Source organism: Galeopterus variegatus, unplaced genomic scaffold (assembly GCF_000696425.1).
Source record: "Galeopterus variegatus unplaced genomic scaffold, G_variegatus-3.0.2 Scaffold13401, whole genome shotgun sequence".
Classification (NCBI taxonomy): Eukaryota; Metazoa; Chordata; class Mammalia; order Dermoptera; family Cynocephalidae; genus Galeopterus; species Galeopterus variegatus.
This window is the reverse complement of record NW_007739512.1, coordinates 1-7,863: the sequence shown is the minus strand read 5'-3', so window position 1 is coordinate 7,863 and position 7,863 is coordinate 1.

Below are 7,863 nucleotides of genomic sequence, written 5' to 3'. Positions count from 1 at the left end.
TGTGTGTCTGTGCCTATGTGTATGTGTGTGTGTCTTTGTGTGCCTGTGTGTGTCTGTGTATGTCTGGGTGTACATGTGTGTGCCTGTGCATATCTGTGTGTCTTTGTGTGCCTGTGTATGTCTGGGTGTACATGTGTGTGCCTGTGCATATCTGTGTGTCTTTGTATGTGTGTGTTTACTGTTTGGTCATTTAGACTTCAGTGGAAGCATAAGTGGTCAAGAAAAAGGCTTAGGCCCTCAGGGTGGGGAAAGGGTAGGGTCTTCTCACCCACCCTGGTCTGAGCGTATATCACAGAAGAAACAAGAGGCTAGGCTAGGCGCGTTGTCAGATGTTTTTTCAGCAAGTCCTTTTTACAAATGAAATCTTACATGGAAACCGAGACTGTAGAGCAGATCGGTTTTCATGGAAGCAGAGGAAGGAGATGTGCATCCTGCCCCCTCAGCCCTCCTCATACCCCTGGTTCCAGCTCAGGAGGCCTTTCCATTCCAGCTCTGGCATCTTACTGCTCGGCGTCTCTTCCTACCTTCTGAGCTGACTGCTTCCTGCCAGGCAGAAGCACCTCCCCTGGTGTGGGGAGGCCAGCTCCCCGATGGAAGCCCACGCTGTGTGAGGTGTGGCAGGGAGGGGGCTGCCCCGGTGTGGGGCCAGCCTCTGCCTCCTCCTCCATCTTCCCGGGCTCCTGGGCCTGGCTAGGAAGCCGTCTCTCACCCACATGAGCAGTGTGTGTGCCCCTGCTACTGGCCTTCCCCCATGTGCTGTCTGCCCCCTCCCTTCCTCCCACCCTCGGGAAGGTGCTAACTCCACCAGGAAATGCTCCGCTCGCTGACAGAGTCTTAATGGCAGGCGGGCAGGCCCCTGGACCTGAACCGTGACATTTTGTGCATGTCTGTGTATATCCGGGGAGATGGCTTTCTCAGAGGGGGCCTAACCCCAAGAAAGGTTGAGGAGCCCTGTGCAGATTGTGCTGTTTGTCAGTGTGCAGCATAACTGTGCTGTCTCGGGTGCTTGCTCAAGCTTGCAAGGAGCTGCTGGAAAGCAGTGCCCCCACTTCTGCAGGCAGGAGCTTCAGGGGGCGGCCTCTACGTGGGAACATCTCTCACACAGACATCACAGAGCCACTGCAGGGGATTCAGAAGCTCTGGAGGGCTGCGGCCGTGGATAGGCAGCAGGGAGACAGCTCTGAGGCCAGAAGGAGAGCATCTGAGTTTCACCCCCTGAGACCTCATGGCTCTTCTGTTCCCTGTCACTGTAGAGTGTTGTGCTGTGGAGCGTTGGGGGACCAGCATGTCTCATCCCCAGGAGTGCCTCACTCTTCCCAGTCTGCTTGTCCAGGAGCAGCAGGGGAGGAGGGTGGAGCAGTGGCAGGTTCTTTAGCTTGAGCCACTGTGACCTCTGAGTGGCCACTTGAGCCTCACCTCCAGGACTGTGAGGAGCTCTGTTTTGATCTGAGCTCGCCCTAGAGAGCTGCAAAACTACCTGGAAAAAATACAGGGGTTTCTGGCCTCCAGAATGGTGAAAGAAGAAATCTCTGCTGTTTGAAGCAAATATGTGTACATACACACACACATACACACACACACACACACACACACACACACACACTTAACATACATATATATTTTGCATGTATGTATGTAAGGCTGGGGTAGGGGCTGGGGAATCCATCTACTACCCAGCTCTGTCAAGTGACCATAGGGTGTAACCATGTCTTTTTGCAAATAAGTTAATACTGTTCCCCACAGATGAAACCCTGGAGTACAGAAAGCCATGGATTAGCAGGAAATGTCATTGAGTCCATTATGGGTCAGGGATCACTGAAAAATGTCATTGCTCTTCGATTGACACTGTGTCCTGCTTCTCCAGCTGCTCCCTGCACTGGGAACAGGCTGTGTGTGGCTCCAGCTGTTGCCAAGGCAGTTAATTAACCAACCGGTCCAGTAAACATTGCTGCAGCAAAATAACAAAATCAAACCCCCTTCGTCCTGACCTCATCAAGGTCTGTATTCGGACCTTAGTGTCTTTAAGTGTCAGGGGACACTTAAAGGCTTGTGGTCTGGTCTCTCTTCCAACTCACAGACGGTGGTCCCAGTGCCTGAGGCCTTTTAGAGGATTTTCCTTTCTGCAAAGGCCAGCAGCCTATTGGGTCCCAGAGCCTGCCACAGTAAAGGAAGAAGGTGGCAGACCAATGTTGGGGTGTAGGCTTTGCCTGTGTCACCACTTTGGAGAAGCCTGACACAGGGGCAGAGGCCAGTGGGTGGATGGATCCCTGTCCCCATGAGCTTATCCCTGAGTGAGAGCCACAGTGTGGTCCCTCGAGTTGTCTGTCACTTTCCTGTGCCACCTGCAGTACCTCCTCTCTTTGCCTCTGTTTTCTCATCTACCAATAGACCGATGACATCTGTCCTGTCTCCCTCTGCTTCTGAGGTCTGTCGTGAGGCTCAGACAACCACAGTGTGGTCCCTCGAGTTGTCTGTCACTTTCCTGTGCCACCTGCAGTACCTCCTCTCTATGCCTCTGTTTTCTCATCTACCAATAGACCGATGACATCTGTCCTGTCTCCCTCTGCTTCTGAGGTCTGTCGTGAGGCTCAGACAAGAGAAAGCGATTTACAGCCGTGTTTAAGGCGGCAGCATGGAGGGCTGTAGGAGGCTGCCCACTAACAGTGTCAGACTGGAACCTGGGACCCGAGGCGGCTGGCCAGGAGGTAGAGGAGGGAGGCACGGGCAGCGAGGCTGGCCTGGAGCAGAGGCAGGGAAGAAAGCTCTGGGAAATGGTTTTTAAGCTCCTTAGCTGTGCAAGAGGTCACCATTCCCATACAGGCAGCCTGTAGACTCCTGGAGAAAAATCCAGCTTTTGTAGAGTCTAAATTTTGAAAACCCTTCTGAATTCGGGACTCAGAAAGCAGAGCAAAAAGGATGTTGATTTCCATGCTGTGGGGCGACCTTTAGTTAATGGAGCTCGGGTTTAAAACGGCAAAAACGTGATGAGGCAGAGATGGATGGCCCAGCAGGGACAGTGTGAACCTAGCACAGTGGGAACCAGACACTCCTAGCAACTCCCTGAAATCCTGTGGACTTCCAACTAAGCCCTGGGCACATCTGCCAGCCAGGCTGTCCCTGGCCAGCCAGCCAGGGGGCCACAGGGGGTGAGCTCCAGAATGTGAGAGGTCCCCTACAAGCTTGGAGATGCCTTTGCTAGTCCTTTCTTCTCATTTTGGGTGTGGGAGGCAGCTGAGAGGCCCAACCAGGGAGGGGCCAGAATATGGGGTCAAGGGGAACTGGCCACTGATAAGCGTCCTTCCTGAAGCCATAGGCTCTGTGGGGTGATGGTTTTAGGTAACAGATTCCTTGTGCTTTAGTCAGGCCATTTGTAGTGAAGGTCACCATAGTAACCAAACAAAGTTCCTGGGCTAATGATGGGAGCTTTCCAATAACCAGCCTGTCAGTCACTGCTCCGCCCTAGGCTGGCAGCCTGCCAGGCTGATTTTGAAAACCCAGGCTGTACCTAGGGCAGCAGAGGAGCAAATGGTTTCCCCTTCTCCTCTCCACAGTCAGCAAGGCCGCCTCCTCCCACCCGCCAAGCCCCCTTCTGTAGGGATAGGCCCTCTTGGGAGTTTCTGCTGACCCAGCCCTGGTCCTGGGACTTGGGAAGTCCTGGGGGAAGGTGTGCCGGGCCCCAGAGGCACTCCCCAGCAAGGGAACAATATGGCCCTCTCCACAAGCCAGAGCTCACGACATGTAAACAAATGCAGCAAATGCAGCCGCCTCAGCCTTCTGCCCCAGGAAACCTAGACTGTTTTGGAAAATGTTTGAGCTGATAACTAGGTATTAGCTGGGCCAGATCTTGGCTGAATCCAATTGAGGCCAAAGTTGAACCTCAAGGGCACCTCTCTGATCTACCTGGCCTGCCTCACCTTTTTTTCAGGTTGCATGTGAGATATTTCTAGTGGTGCATTCCACTGAGCAGAAGGGATCAGAGTCCTGGGGCTTCTGTTAACATTTCTGAGTTAAACTCAGTGTGTTTATTTGATTGTTCTTATTAGGGACTGGTAGTACATCTAAAGGATGCTTAAGATACCAGCACTCCAGTGAGGAGGTTGGAATCAGAGGCATTAACACAAACATAGTTTATCACTTTGCTGGGTTCACTAAACATGTTTGGCTGCCACAGCCCCTGATGAGGACACCAGCCATCAAGTAGACCTGCAGGCCATGTGGCCAGGGGAAGTGCTAAGCCAGTGTAATCACTGGAGCATGGGTCTTCCCCAAAGCTCAGTTCCTCATCAGCTAAGCTGGGCTAACGTTCAGCATTTCCTGTTATTGGTTGTCTCAGGAGGCCTCCGTGACCTTGCTCTATGTGACATGTATAGGTTGTAAGATACAGTCCTCAGTCTGTGGTCAGTGTTCTGCTTACGTTCAGACTTAGGAAGGTAGATGACATAGGTTGTTTTGTTTGGGAAAGAGAGGAAGGAAAGGAAGGAGGAAGAAAGATATTTGCAGGTTTTTCCAAAAGGAATTCTTCATTTGCCTTCACAGGTGGTTTTAGTCCTGTGCTTCCTGATACTCACTCATTGATCTCCTTGCTTACCCCATGGGCTGTGGTCTAGGTATGTGATTCTCTGTAGCAGGGGTGGCCCAGACCCAAGGCAAAGCCTTTCTGCCCCTGGGAGAGGGCTCATGCCCACAAAGCAGGGCTGACCTCCTCTCTGCACTAGGTCCCTGAGGGTCTGTACTGGGCTGGAAACCTTCCTTTGTTTCACCAAAGGGCCTTCTTTCTGGAAGTTCTTCCACCCCTGTATGATTATGAAAAGGCTCATGTTCAAGTCTTTCAAGATCTTGAATTTGTGTTTGGGGAGTCATCTCAAGGTAACTGGAGGAGGCCTGCAGCTGGGGGAAGCTGAGGCCAGTCGAGGCCAGCCAGGTCAGCCATCAGTCAGCACAGAACTCCGACAAGAATGCCTGGCCATGCTGCAGCCACAGGGTGTGCCCATGGGTGCAGGCGGCTTGGAGCAGCCCCAGGGCTGTTTACCAGGTGGGGCAGGGACTTTGGAGTAAGGAGGAGCTAACTTCAGGAAGCAGAAGCTTTCGGGCTGTTTTTTAAAGCTTCAAAGTTGGATCACGTTAAATGAATTAAGAGGTGGAGGATCATCATGCATCTTAAAAGATTGGGACACATGGGTCAGTGTAATCCTCCAGACCCAAGGAAAAATAATTGGTTTTAGGGTTAAGAAGAGCTGCACAAAGGATCCCTTCCATGTTGAGGATTAGTCTCTGGGAAGGTAGTAAGGCTTGAACTAACCAGGCCTCGCCCTTTCAAGGAGGTAGCTGCTGTTGGAGTCCCTTTGAAAATCACACCTTCCAAGAGCATGTGTGCGAGTTTAATCAGTCAGTTGCCGTGGTGGAGTCTTTCCCAGAGCCATGGCATCTGGAGGATTCCGGGAGACCCATGTCGCTGGCTGCATTCATGGCATCCTGGCTGGGGCCTGGGCCACTCCATAAGAGCCAGGTGATCACAGATCACGTGTGAGCCGATCCCCTCTTGCCCGACTCAGCATCCAGATTCAGGCTTCTCTTTGTACTCGAAGCCCTTATACTTCAAAGCTGAACCACTCAACTGAGTACGTGATTCTGCTCCCTTGTTTTGCTTCCTAATTGCTTCAGGTATTTTGAGTTTGAAAGTCCCTTTGGGGCAGGGACTGGCCTCTTCTCTACCTACTGCCCCCACCATAGGAAACCCGCTGAACCACTCAACTGAGTACGTGATTCTGCTCCCTTGTTTTGCTTCCTAATTGCTTCAGGTGTTTTGAGTTTGAAAGTCCCTTTGGGGCAGGGACTGGCCTCTTCTCTACCTACTGCCCCCACCATAGGAAACCCACGTCTGGGTAGCCAGCGCACCCTGCTAGTCCTTAGACGGGCTGACCGTGGGAGGAAAGAAGGGATCGCACAGGGATTTGGGCATCTTGCAGCCCATAGAGTGCACTCACACCTCTCACCCTGCTGTGCTATTATTGTTTTGATTTGTGTTTTTTGGTCTTTACAACACTATTTTAAAGGCAAAGAAACTAATGGGAAAGATGATATCTCAAGATCAAGTGGCTGATGGGTGGCAGAGCAGGAACTAGAACTCAACCAGCTGGCTGGCTTGACAAGCCTAGTGTTCTTGAACCCCAAGACCTTCAGTAACAGTAACAACCACACAGCCCGTGCTTGCCATGTGCCCACACGGCTGTCAGCACTCTCCTGCATTGACCCATGTCATCCTCTCAGCAGCCCTGGGAGGGACAGGAACTGTTACCATCATTATTCCCATTTTACAGATGAGGAAACAAGGTAAACCAGGGCCACGTAAGAACTGCACATAGCAGGGGCTACGCAGATAAGAATGAGTTACAGCAAACATGGATTGGCCTTTATGAAGACCTGCTGGGCTTTTATGTGCTGCATTATTTCCACACTGCACTCCTCGGCAAAATAGATGCTGTCATTCCCATCTTACAGATAAGAAACTGAGGCTCTGAGAAGTTAAAGTGACTTGTCAAAGGCCACATGACTAGAAGGCACACTGGTCGTCAGACTTGGACCTGCTCTTCACCACTGGGTCTGACATGTGGCACAGGATGCAGCCACTTCCAGTTCATCCCTGTGCTTTGTGCGGGCTCCGGCCTCCTGGGTGAGGAGTTAACTTTCCAGGGGCATGGCTGCCTGGCTCAGAGGACAGCCTGCTTTGTCACTCAATTATGTGTTTCCTGTAAAAATAGAACTCTTCATTAAAGCAGCGCAGCACAGCCATCAGCTGGAATTACTAATTACTGCCCTTTAAAGAGATAATACCCCCTTGTGTGCATGTGCCACACCTGCCGCCACTCTACCACCCCCACTATGGAGGCTTCCAATGTGGCCAGGAGCCAGAGGGATGGGGAAGAGCCGCCTAGGGCAAACGTCCAGACGGGACCAGCCGGACCAGGGAGAATGAGAGCTCCGCAGCGGGCTCCATGGCCTCACTGCTGTGGGTTGCTCTCATCCTGGGAGCACTCTCAGCTTTCCAGGCCTTGCTGAGTCCTTGCGACTCAACTTTCCTCTTCAGTTCTTCAGCAGAGGTTTCCTGAGTGATATGACGTGTGGCGGTGGAGCTACAGTGACGAGAAAGACTTGGTCCCTGCCCAAAGGAAGGCAGGATCTTGTACGGAAAACAGGTCCGAGATGACAAAGCCATCTGAGAATAACAGCTAACCTTTCTTGAGGGGTTACTGTGTCCCAGGCACTCGCTTTACAGGCTCTATGTCCCTTGCCCCTCCCAGCAGCCCTCCCGGGCAGTGTCATTACTCTCCCCGCTTTACAGACGAGCAGGCATGTTCAGAGGGCTTAAGGCACTTCTAGTTAGCGGCAGACCTGGAAGTACATCCACATCGTCTGAGGCCATGTTCTGAAATACATCCTCTCATCTGACAGAGAGCAAGCAAGGGCCAGCGGTGGCTCCCTCAGGTGCAGGGCAGTCACTGTGTTCAAGTGTTTATTTCAGGTGCTGAGTAACTTTATAGACTGCTGCTTTCAGGAACATGAAAGTAAAAACGTGGACCATTGTGCCTGCCACCCACACAGCCCACGTCCTTCCTGCAGCCAGCGTCCCCTCACCACCAAGAGCAGGGTTCTGGGAGAGCAGCCTGGGAGGGGACACAGCAGGGGCATTGGAACCCTCAGGTAGGGGGAATGGACGAGATGCCTCTGCCCCCAGGACAGTGCCTGCTTAGCCAGAGATGGCACAAAAATAACCACAATTTACAAAATAATTCTTTTGAAAAAGAAAAGGTTTTTATTTATTTTTTTAAAGATGACAGGTAAGGGGATCTTAACCCTTGTCTTGGT